This window comes from Lepidochelys kempii, chromosome 3 (assembly GCF_965140285.1).
Source record: "Lepidochelys kempii isolate rLepKem1 chromosome 3, rLepKem1.hap1, whole genome shotgun sequence".
Taxonomy (NCBI): domain Eukaryota; kingdom Metazoa; phylum Chordata; order Testudines; family Cheloniidae; genus Lepidochelys; species Lepidochelys kempii.
Window position 1 is genome coordinate 117397798 of NC_136382.1, and position 13513 is coordinate 117411310.

The window sequence follows — 13513 nt, forward strand, 5'->3', positions numbered from 1 at the left end:
CGGTGTCAAGTGGAGTGCCCCAGGGGTCGGTCCTGGGGCTGGTTTTGTTCAATATCTTCATAAATGATCTGGAGGATGGTGTGGATTGCACTCTCAGCAAATTTGCGGATGATACTAAACTAGGAGAAGTGGTAGATACGGTAGCAGGTAGGGATAGGATACAGAGGGACCTAGACAAATTAGAGGATTGGGATAAAAGAAATCTGATGAGGTTCAACAAGGATAAGTGCAGGGTCCTGCACTTAGGACGGAAGAACCCAATGCACCGCTACAGACTAGGGACCGAATGGCTAGGCAGCAGTTCTGCGGAAAAGGACCTAGGGGTGACAGTGGACGAGAAGCTGGATATGAGTCAACAGTGTGCCCTTGTTGCCAAGAAGGCCCATGGCATTTTGGGATGTATAAGTAGGGGCATAGCGAGCAGATCGAGGGACGTGATCGTCCCCCTCTATTCGACATTGGTGAGGCCTCATCTGGAGTACTGTGTCCAGTTTTGGGCCCCACACTACAAGAAGGATGTGGATAAATTGGAGAGAGTCCAGCGAAGGGCAACAAAAATGATTAGGGATCTGGAACACATGACTTATGAGGAGAGGCTGAGGGAACTGGGATTGTTTAGTCTGCAGAAGAGAAGAATGAGGGGGGATTTGATAGCTGCTTTCAACTACCTGAGGGGTGGTTCCAGAGAGGATGGTTCTAGACTATTCTCAGTGGTAGAAGAGGACAGGACAGGGAGTAATGGTCTCAAGTTGCAGTGGGGGAGGTTTAGGTTGGATATTAGGAAAAACTTTTTCACTAAGAGGGTGGTGAAACACTGGAATGCGTTACCTAGGGAGGTGGTAGAATCTCCTTCTTTAGAAGTTTTTAAGGTCAGGCTTGATAAAGCCCTGGCTGGGATGATTTAATTGGGGCTTGGTCCTGCTTTGAGCACGGGGTTGGACTAGATGACCTCCTGAGGTCCCTTCCAACCCTGATATTCTATGATTCTATGTCCCATTTTGCCAATCTAGGGCAATGGCTTACTCATTAGAACCTCCATCAGTCACCATGACAGATGTAGTCCACAATGTATTATTTCAAGTTTTAATCTTGTGTTATGACTGATGCTTGCCATGGTTGTTGATGAGGGTTACAGTTAACTGCTTTCTACATGCCAGATAGATGTGTTAATCAGGATGGAGCGGGATACAAAGAATGCGCTTTAAAGGGGACAATATTTCTTCTCCCTTCCTGATCTTTTTTTTGTTTTTTAAGCCTGCCATTGAATACACCAGAGAAGGTTAGAGAAATGGTTAAGTGAGAGGTAGGTTGTAGGGGAACAAGAGCCCCAGACAGAAATCTGATGTTTAAAATTTGAGATGGGGCCAGAGGGGGTTTCAGACTGACTTTACTGTAGTGCACTCTCTTTTGGGTGCTCACAGGAGTGGCCACATTCATTCTTTTGTGTGCTGTGGCTTGCCTTCAGAGGGTAACTTTATTTTAGTTTTTAAACAAGCCTCATTAACTCAGTTAAATCACACAAAACATATTTATGCCATTCTAAACAGCCAGACTCACTTAGTTAACCTGGAATGAACTCAAAATTCAGTCAGTTTGCTCACCTCAACTGTAGAGAGCTAATCAAGGAAGAGCTGGTGAAGATTCTGTTGTCAGGTTGCTATTTGCAGTAAAGTAGATTTAGCTTGGTTTCTAATTCTGACATCCAGTTATCTAGAACATAAACTACAGTCTATAACAGGGGTTGGCAACCTGCGGCACGTGAGCTGATTTTTACTGGCATGCTGCTGCCAGCCAGAGTCCCGGCCGCCGGCCCCCCTCATCCTGCTGCCTGCCTGGGTGAACGGAACTGAGTGGGTTGAGCGGTGCCAGCGGCCGGGACCCCGGCTGGCAGGAGCCAGAGGACGTAACCCCAGACCAGCGACGGGTGAGCCGCTCAGCCCACTGCTGGTCTGAGGTTCTGTCCGCCGGCCCCGCTCAGCCCGTTGCCGGTCTTGAGTTCTGGCCACCGGCCCCTTGCCAGCTAGAGTCCCAGCCATTGGCTCCGCTCATCCCACTGCCGGCCGAGGTGAACGGAACTCCCGGCTGGCAGTGGGCTGAGCGGTGCCGAAGGCCAGGACCCCGGCTGGCAACAGTCGGTGGAACCCCAGACTGGCAGCGGGTGAGCCGCTGTCGGTCTGGGGTTCTGTCTGCCGCCCCGCTCAGCTCGCTGATGGTCTGGGGTTCTGGCCACCGGCCCCTTGCCAGCCAGGGTCCTGGCCATCGGCTGCACTCAGCCTGCTGCTGGCCTGGGATACCAGCCGCCAGCCCCGCTCACCTCGTTGCTGGTCTGGGGTTCCAGCCGCCTGGCCCCCTGCCAGCCGGGGTCCTGGCTGACAGTCTGGGGTTTCGTTGGGGGCTCCTGTAAATGTAAAATTTATTACTGGCATGCAAAACCTTAAATTAATGAAGACTTGGCACGCCACTTCTCAAAGTTTGCTGACCCCTGTAGAGTCTATAATGAGAGAAGTTCAAACTGAGAGGGCCTGGATGATGGTAATAAAGATGATCATGTGTAGCTAATGGTCCTATCCACCCAATTTACACTGCTGTGCTTTGGGCTACTTAGGTTTCTAACAGCCGGTTAATTAAAAGTCAACAAAGCAACTTTATCTTTCAGACAAGTGAAATGCACTTAGCCCAGTATTTGGATCACCTCTGCCTTTTAACAAACATTGCTTCCTGGTACAGTAAAAACAAAGGGGAAAGCAAATTAAGTTTAGATTTCAACTCTAACATTCTCTCCTCCAGTATTCCAATTAATACTTCTGTTTTCAAATCAAAAACAAACCTTTGATTAACATAAGTGAAGTACATCAATGACCCTGCTCTAATTCCTGATGTTGAAGTAATTTATGTATTATGGGAAAAGAATAGCAACTGGATTAAAATCCTTGCTATAAAATCTATCAAATTAAAATACATTTATTGTTATAAAATGTTAGAGATTAAATAATTTGGGTCCTGCTGACACACAATTTTGGATATTTATTAATTGGGAGGTAGACCATTATTTTTATATTTTTATAGTGGTGCTTGTTCTAACCTGCATCAATAATAACAAGGGCACGTGGTGTATAACTTTCCAGCAAGTAAGAAATATGAATTCATGAGCTTTTCTCTTCAAAGGAGTATCCCCATTGTAAGAGAAGTAGTACCATGTATAATGTGCGGTATCAGCAAAGGTATAGTTCACCTTTTCAGAGAAAAAGCAATTTGATTCAATGTGACAAATCTGTTTTTGTTTTTAGTGCTCTTTGCAGGCTCAGATTGCCCTTTGGTTAGAGCTAGTGGACATTTTCTGTATGATTTTTTTTTTGGTTGTTGTTGGAAAAAATGGGGTTTCCCCTTTGTAGGATAAATTCTTCACTGTTCATTTATAACCAGAATCCAGCCACTTTGTGCCACCTGAGAAATGTGGCTAGATCATACCAGAAAATCTGGCCCTTTGTGCTAGAGCAAGGTAGTCTGAGAGAGATGAAAAAATTAGGATGAAGTGAGCTGTAGCTCACGAAAGCTTATGCTCAAATAAATTGGTTAGTCTCTAAGGTGCCACAAGTACTCCTTTTCTTTTTGCGAATACAGACTAACACGGCTGTTACTCTGAAACCAGAGATTATAGAGTTAATCAGTCAATAACAAGTTCAAATGGTATGTATTTTACTAGGTAATGGAAGACTAAACACTAGGTTTGTAATGATCAGATTTAGGATGAACCAGTATATTGTGAAAGCTTCAATACACTAGTCTATAGATAGAACAACCTGTACATAGTCTGGTTTTCTGCTTAATAAAGAGAGAGTTATTAAAGAAAGGAGCATCTGTGCTCTCTGTGCACAAAACGTCAATCCATAAGATGCTAGACCTTCAGAGTGGCAGAGTCCTCATATAATCATACAGTTTAATGATAGATCATCTAGCCTGACCTTCTGTATTTCACAGGTCATCGACACCAGCCGTACCCACACACTAAATTCAACAACTAAAATTAGACTACCATATTCTAGCCCACAGGAGAATAAACTATTGTGTACAGAGGCAGAGACTAGGAGGGACTAATGTGGACCAGTGTCAGAGTCCTCCTCCTAATCAAGGCCCTGTGCAGCACATTGGACCTAAATTATAAAGCAGAGATCCCAGAATTATATGGCAGGGACCCGAGAATCCTGCCTCACTGTTTCCCTGCAAGCCTGTCCCCTGCACTGACCACCCACAAATCTAGTCCAATCACTTGTGCTCACTGTGTACATTTTTTTTCTAATAAACTCCATTTGGTACTAAAGACAATTTAATTTCAATTTTAAATGGGACGTACCATTGTAGTAGTTGTTGGGGGAAAACTGGAAGTATTGGCAGCTGGACAGAGACATAGGCCAGACTGGAGTGGGAAGCTTAGATTTATTGTGGTATACAAAGTCTAGCAAGTGGAGAGATTTAGAAAGGGGTTGATATGGTCATATTTAAAGGCAAAGATAATTTTTGCACTTGCCTTTTGGGGACTACAGGGGAAACAGGTGTGTACCAGGGAGAGAAGAGAAGAGGAGGGTGCAGTAAGTCATGAATTCTAAGGCCTGAAGGGACAATTGTGATAATCTAGTCTGACCTCCTGTATAACACAGAGGATGTTTGCACTACAGCAGATTTTTTAGCAAATCATCCAGTCTTGATTTTAAAATTGACAGTGATGGAGCATTTACCAGAGCCCTTGGTAAGTTGTTCTAATGGTTAATTACCTTCTGGATAATCACGATGGAAAATCAAGGCATAGAGCAACATTTTATCTATTATAATAGGAAAGGTCAGGTTTTCAGTATTTTCTGGAGGGAGAAATTGCAAGAGTCAGATGTGGCCTGGATGTGTGGGGAAAAGGAGAGGATGGAGTCAAAAATGACCATCTTGCTGTTGTCAAGAGTAACAATGAATGGGAAAAGTGGACAGGATGTAGGAGAAAACCTATGGAGCTTTGTTTCAGCCATGTTGAGCCTGCATTGTTAACCAACCCTCCAGGAAGGCATCCTGGAGAGTGTGATCTATAGAACTGTATGGAAAAGTAGATTTGTCATGATCATAGATATGGCAGTTAAATCTGTGTGAGCAGAGTCCAATCATCCATAAATAAGGCATAGCAGGAGAAGAGGCAGAGACTAAAGAAGGATAGAGTCCTGATGGATTCCTACAGAGAAGACTTAATGGAGATTTGCGGGAGGGGCAGAATTGAGGGGTAGCCTATTCTATTCGGGTATGTCTTCACTGCAGAGTTAGCCTGGGCTCCAGCTCACATGTTGTCCCTAACCACACTTCTGCCCACACAGGAAAATCCCTAGCCCAGGCGCTTTAATCCTGAGCTAGCAGGAATGGCTGAGGGTGTAGCTATGAGCTTGGGTTTCGTTTCAGCCCGGGCTGGCAATCTGCCTACTTTGCAATGAGAACACAGACTAATCAAACCTGCAAAAAGAAAAGGAGTACTTGTGGCACCTTAGAGACTAACCAATTTATTGGAGCATAAGCTTTCCTGAGCTACAGCTCACTTCATTGGATGCAGTCATCAGTTATGCATCCGATGAAGTGAGCTGTAGCTCATGAAAGCTTATGCTCCAATAAATTGGTTAGTCTCTAAGGTGCCACAAGTACTCCTTTTCTTTTTGCGAATACAGACTAACACGTTTGCTACTCTGAAACTAATCAAACCTGGGTGCTGTTAGTCCTCCAGTTCTATCCCACAATTCCACCTGGGTTGTACTATTTCTTGTCTAACTCCTCCCTTATTCTGCACTATGTTTTAACCCCCTGTTTGCCTGCTCCATTTCTGCTACTCTTCCACAGCATTTGGACAGAGATGCTGTCCGGAAGTGGACATCAGCCTTCTGATAAAACTGAGGTGTGATATCAATAAAACCCGTCAACTGGGGAAGTGTACCCTAAAAGACATTTTTAAATTTAGCATAAATTTAGGAAAGAAACGGAGAGACAGGGAAGTCAGTTGGATATGCTACGAATCACTATGATTTGCAAACTGAATTCCTTAATGACGGTCTCATTGAAAGTTCTTGCTGCCAAATGCTCTTTGCTTTTGCTTTCAGAACAGTCTGCACTAATAATGAGTGACTCCCTTTGGAAGTTATTTACATAAAATATTGTTCTCCTGGCCACAGAAAGCTGCTCCATGCGAGGTGAGGACAAGAGAGGGAGAGGGGGAGAGAGGGAGAGTGAGTGTGTGTGTACCTGGCAAATGAATAGAGCCATCCAGTTTAATGCACTACTAAGAACCATAGAGTATTGCACCAGAAATCCGTCCCAGCACTTGGGTTAGTGTAACACCATTGTGAAAGTATTTACATGGGTCTGGTATGGGTAGCACTTCGCAGTTGGGCTAGTGTGGGACAGCTTTGAAGTGAAGAATTAAGAAACGAGAGAATGTGAGGGTGACATTTTATACTTGAATGTATGATGTTTGGTACCAAAACAGATTTTTGAAGAGCGCACTGTTTGCGTTGCTCACTACATGCCGTTAAGCATAACCCATATAGGAACTTAACAAGCTAAAGGACTGCATATGACCGGAGCCCATAGGAATATTCTTCATATAGAAAGAGTAATTGCTAGTTGATGTATTTTCATCTTGAAACCCCACATCATACCTAGACCATTATAAATTATTTGTTTAAGTCAGAATGAACAATTGCCTTTTGGTGCCTCTTCCGTATATTACTCTTTAATTTCCACTAACTGAGAGTAAGCAACATCTGTCGCCATTTTGCATGTTAAGTAGATCTTTCACAGCATATTCAACTGAAATTAAATTTAGCTACATTTTTCCCATCAGTGCACTTCCTGATCAATTGCCTGCAAAAGAAAAATGTAGCAATGTTGAGCAAAACCCTGTTCTTTTGTTATTCCACTTCTGACTTGCTTGAATGGCTGGTATGAAGAGCTGCTGCCCAAAATAAGGAGGGGAAAACAGAGGATGGTTTAGGGTTTATTTTATTTTATTTGTTTGGGGTGGCGGAGGGAGGAGGAGGAAATGAAACGAGGATTGGAAACATCTCTCAGCTTAAAGTTTCCTCAGGACACTTACAGAAATTTAGGGATCTGATTCCCCATCGTAGTGCAATGGAAAACCATTTACACCAATTTAAAGTGAGCATCTAACATGAGAGTAGCATGTATTATGGTTACGTAGCTTATCAGTTTCCTTCGTGTCAGGTTTGTTGTGTAGAGCTACCTTAACTGTTGGATGGAATTTCTGTATGAAAATACATACATTTATGAAATCATTCTATGCATCCAGGGCTAACAGTATATGGGCAATTGTCATGAGATATTTTGTATCAATTTAGTTTCCTTTTCTTTAGTAGAATATCATGATCTTGGTATTGTCAATTGCATTAATTCAGATAATGTAGCAGTGGCCAATCCTACTATGTGACATACGAACAACATCAAGACAGAAATACTAAGATAGGAAAGCAACCATGGGTTAATGTTATAAAGATAATCTAGAATTAAAATAGATTTGTCTTCCGGAATAAGATAATTGCAGCCTGCTTTCCATAACCACGTGATGATGGCTAAGGTTAAGATTTTTGTCATGGTTATTTTTAGTAAAAGTCATGGACAGGTCACAGGCAATAAACAAAAAAAAAAACAAAAATAAAATCAGGAAAACCATGACCTGTCTGTGACTTTTGCTGCTGTTGCGCTCCATGGTTTCCCCCACCACCTTGGTGCCTGGGAGCTGCAGCCCCACCCACAGCAGCTGGGAGCTGCAGGGTGACCATATTTCCCAAAGAGAAAATAGGACACCCCAGCCGCTTGCCCGAGGCATCCCCTTCCGCCTGTGTGAGGCTGTTGCCTGTCACTGGAACCCTGAGGAGGGCCCCCTCAGGAGTCTGTCACCTGTTGCTGGAACTTTGCAGGGGGAGCCCCTTGTCGCTGCTGTCCCCTGTTGCTGGAACCCTGCCAGGGCCCCACTGGCTGTCAGCTCTAGAGTCCTGCAGCCCCTGGGGCTGAAGCAGAGAATGTCACTGACATCTCTGGAAGTCAGATTCCATGACCTCAGTGACATAAACGTAGCCATAATGATGGCACAAATGCTTGCTAGACCACTAAATCAAAACTGGGTCTGTTTCATATAGTGGCAGTTGTCCCAGGAGAATTGGAAACACTCTTCATTTGGCATTTTCCTTCTGTGACAAAAATCTTACTTTCTGTGTATACTTGGTGCTCTGTGCCTCAGTCTCCCATCTTTTGGTTCCAGACACTTCTGTCTCCTCCTCTTTGATAGGATGATTCTATTGCCTCTTAATAATTTGGCTACAAGGATAAAACATAGAGCCTCCCCCCCCCCCTTTACAACAGTTACCAAAAAGTCCAAGACACAGCCAGCATGAGGTTGCTGGATGACTATAATCCTTCTGCTCTTTGCATCTGACCTCCTTTATCAGTGAGCCTGCAGAGGATCTCAGGCCATCTACTTTGGGTTCTAGTCCAGGGACTCAGCAGCAAACAGCTAAGGTCCCCAAGTACTCAGATCCCTAGCTTCAACTCTGTGACCACTTTCCACCCCGGTCTAACTTTAGATCTTTCCCACAGCCCATTCTTGGGTGCTCTCTCTAGGCCCCTTCTTGGTTGGGATCACAAGAGAGCCTCCTAGCACTTCACAGCAATCTGGCTCTACTACAGGAGAACCATCCCACCCCCTGCATGCCTTTCCCGGATTTTTTTTTTCTATTGTGCCCCCTTTTTCAATTCCCAGGTCCTTTTCCCCTGACCTGAGGCTGTTTCCTGTAGGACCCTTCATGCTCTCTGCCCCAAATGGAACTCAGTGTTTACCTGTTCATCTTCGGACCCTGTCTTATCATGTGATTCCTCCTTGAGTCCCTCTGTCATTCTTAGCAATTGAGACCCTTCCTAGGCAGAAGGGTCAACCCTTGTCCTGTCAGTCTGTGCATTTTCTGTCACACCATCACGTGGCTTTGTAAGATATGGACAGAGTATGGGCTCTACAGCGACTTTTTTTCCTAGCTCTTGTCTATGTAACATACACAGTTAATCTCAAACTTTTGTTGTTTATGAACATAAAAATGTATGACTGAACTCTCTCTCTGTGTCTGGAGAGCCAATATTTAATGCATATTTAGTAGACTTGCTCTTCCTGGTGTGGAGCTCAGTCCAAATTCCATTGATTTGGATATAAGCAGAGTTGAGCCCCTGAAAGGATGCAGATGAGAACAGAAGGCTAACATCTCTCTTGAGAAGTTATTCACAGAGAAATCCTCAGAAGATCAAGAGATCTGACTAAAGCTGTGTGAAGTGGTTTTCATTACTGACAGAATGAACAAAAAATAAATTTGTGTAGCTTAATGGGGAAGAAAAAAAAAGGGAAACGTTCATTTTGCCTGGGACAGATTCACAAAACTTGTTTTCTAGGGAGAAGTCACATTTTGAAAAACAAACAAACGCCCAACCCACACCAGCTCCATGGAACATTTATAGAAATGACATTGGGCCCTACATCAAAACTGTAATTTGTCCCAAGAGTATGAAATATCACAAGCCATTACAAAGTAAAGCGTTGTAGATCTGTACTAGTCTTTACTCATCTATGAAATTGTATGCTGCTTTTCTTTAGTTAGCAGCATCTCAAGGCACTTTGCAAACTATGTAAGAATAATTATATAAACACCTGTCTTCCAAAAGGATCTTGAAGTGCTCCCCTAAGATAAATATCATCCTTCATTTACTGATGGAAGACTTTTGTCTTGCTTAAGATCAAACAGTGAGGCAAGGGAAAAAGTCAGTAATACAACTCAGGTTTCTAGACTTCCAGTTGCTTGCGCTGAACAGCAGGCAACATTGTCCTGTATGTTTATACAGAAGTGTACACCCCCATCCTAATCAGGAGAAGGCTAATGAGCTCCTCTGGGCTCAATCCTTACTAAACAGACACCCCTGCAGAATCTGCTCCAATTGGAGAAAACAAGCTTAAAAAGGAGAGCTGGTCACAGGAAGGGACTCAGAAGGAACTGACTCCTGTTACAGAGTAGCTAGGAGGGAAACAACTGACAAGCCTCCACCACCCAAAAACTTAACACAACCTCAAAAGACCTTTTAAAGGGGAAAAAGGGCTTTGAAGCCACTTGAGCGCAACCCCTGAGAAAGGCCCTGCCTATCACAGGGCAGAACTGGAATGCAGGCAGCTCTGGTATGGAGGGTAATACCTATATAGCACACAGCACAATAGGAAAACAATGTATGTTCATTTCCTGTGACACTTGCAATTTTGCTTTTTTTAAAAAAAAAACAAAAAACAGTTCATTGTTCTCTTCACCTACATAATGCTTTTGATCTTTCAGTTCATTTTCACACTCTCACCCCCTCTAAATTTCAAAAGCAATTCTGTCTGGAAAAAAAAAGTTAGAAAAAAGGAAGAGTTATACTTGCAAAAAAAATTAGAAGAGCAAAGTCAGTTCTGCTTATTGTAAGAAGAAGAGGTAATATTCACCTTTATTTTATTGGGTCATTATATGGAAGCTTAATTCTAAAAAGAGTGGAATAATACCAGAAGAGTCTAGTAAGCTATCACTATGAACATATATAATGAACCATGAGTAGTGAAAAAGGTGATCTGCCTCTCAGGTGAGACATTCCAGATCAATGTAAATTCTATTACCTTGAATTCATATTAACTTATAACCTACTAAAGCACAGAATTAATCATAATTCTATAAATTAAAGGTCATTTTGTCCAACTCCCTACTGATGAAAGCTTGTTCTCCTCATGGTGTCAAGTATCAGGGGGTAGCCGTGTTAGTCTGTATCCACAAAACAAGTAGGCCGGTGGCACCTTAAAGACTAACAGATTTATTTTTACCCACAAAAGCTTCTGCTCAAATAAATCTGTTAGTCTTTAAGGTGCCACCGGCCTCCTTGTTGTTCTCTACAGTGTATTTTGAAGAGCTTTATCCAATCTGGATTCAAATGGAAAGTTATTGAGGTTCCAACACTTCCTTTTGGAAGCTACTGTACAGTCTAACAGGCATCATTGTTAGATCTAGTTGGAAAACATTGATGGAAACAGTTTTAAGGAAAAATAATATTTTTTCAAAATTTTATTTGACAAATTTTCATTTTGAAAAAATGAAAAAGATTTCAAATATGTTGAAAAATACAGTTTTGACACTTTTGGAACACTGAGTTTTTGTTTTGAAATTACTGTTTAAAATTTTATTTTTACATAAACAAGGTACAAAATCAAAATGAAATATTTTGAAACAATTTTTGTGTTACTCAAAACAATTATTTTTTGGAATTTCATTTCACATAAAATCTTTAAATTTTTGCTTTTTGTCCCAATTCAGACCTCTTTGAGTTATGTAGAAATTATGAAATCCTGAAATTTTTCATGGGTTGGATTCCGCCCCCCCCCCCAACAGTTCTATTATTAGGAATGTATTCCTAATATCTTGCCTTTATTAAAAGTGACCTACTTATTCAATGGCCCCACCAAAAACAGCCCTTTAAATGCTAAGCATGCCTCCATTTTTGTTGTTTTCCATATGAAAATTGTATACTTTGAATGACTTTTTTCAGATTATGGAAAATGGCAAAGACAGGAGAACTACAAAACTCCCAGAGAAAGTGAACAGCACAGTATATTACTTGCTGTCTCATGGCCACTTTGCCTTTCACAGCAATGCACCCCCCATCCACAGCCTGAAGAATATTTTCATTTAAAGGTGCAGCAGCACTCTGGAAAAAACAAAACAAAACAAAAACAACACATTCTCAACCTTTTTTATGTAGTTGCAAATATCACACTTTCCAAGCTATTTATATAGTCTCTCTGCTGGGCTGAAGTGTACAGCCAAAGCACTCTCAGAAAGAGTTATTTTTTTGAGGTAGATATGAGACATTCCCCTCTGGTGTTATCTGGACCGGTGATCTGCTCGGTCACTCCAATCCTTGACTCTGGGAGCCAGCCTTACCCTGGTCTGCTGCGAGAACCCCTCACTGCTGGGCTGTTTACTCACAGCCTCTGGCATGTAAGCTGCTGCTTGGATTGTGCAACCGACTGCCACTAGCCAATACCTCCAGTCCCAGAGACAACCCTCCACCTTGCAGTGTCCAGTTATGCCTGCTGGATGCTGCAAGCTTATAAAAGTGTGTCAATTTAACAAAGAAAGTGATATGTACCAGACTTCTTATCCCAAGGGGAACCTCTGACATGCTTCAAACCAAATGCACTGCTTCAGGTAGAACAAAACAAATTAACTATAAAGATAGATTTGTAAGTGATTGTAAATCAAAACATAAGTCAGATCTGGTCAAATGAAATAAAAGCAAAATGCATTCCAAGCTGATCACTTTCCATGTCGTTACAAACTTAGATGGTTCTCACCACCAGCTGGTTGCTCGCTCTTCACCCAGGTTCTCCCCTTTGATCAGCATTTCAGTTGCTTGGTGTGGTGGCTGTAGTTGGAAGAGAGAAAGAGCATGGCAAATGTCTCTCCCTTTTATCAGGTCCTTTCTTCCCTCTTGGCTTTGCCCCCTCCCCTTTCAGAGTCAGGTGAGCATTACCTCATTGCAGTCCCATACTGACCAAAGGAAGGGGGGTGGCTCACTCAGAGTCTAACAGATCCTTTTGTTGCTGCCTAGGCCAGTGCCCTTTGTTCCTGTGAGGCTGGGCTGGGTTTGTCCCATACATGACCTGCCACTCTGTTCTTGGAGAACTTTTGCCTGGGTTTGCTTTAAGCCATGAGGATACATTTTCAGCCTTATAACTATATACAGTAATGTTATAGGTTATAATTTCATGTAACAATTACTATATCACTATAACAACCATGTTCAGCACATCCTGAACCTTCCAAAGACACCCAACATGACAAACTTTGCATTGGAAACCATACAATCATTTTATAAAGAAAAAACATGGGGGTGTAGGGTGTTCCGAGGTACAGAGCATCAAAAGGTATTGGGCATTTGTCAGTACAGTATGTTAGGTCAAGAATCTTTGCTAACAACATGACCTAACTTAGCAGCAGTACTCAAACTCTCCCCATCATCTCTTGGGTTAGGTCAAGTCCTCATTTACCGAACCACATTGTGAAATCCCACTCCTTATTTCCTGCATCATATTTACATTCCTCCTGTCTTTTTGGATGCTTTAGTTGCTATGGAGATACCATAATTTTAAAAGCAGTACTGAGTTTATTACTTTTCATGGGCAGAGCTACAAGGGCATTGTCATAAATATAAAGGGAAGGGTAAACCCCTTTGAAATCCCTCCTGGCCAGGGGAAAGCTCCTCTCACCTGTAAAGGGTTAAGAAGCTAAAGGTAACCTCGCTGGCACCTGACCAAAATGACCAATGAGGAGACAAGATACTTTCAAAAGCTGGGAGGAGGGAGAGAAACAAAGGGTCTGTGTCTGTCTGTATGCTGGGTCTTTGCCAGGGATAGACCAGGAATGGAGTC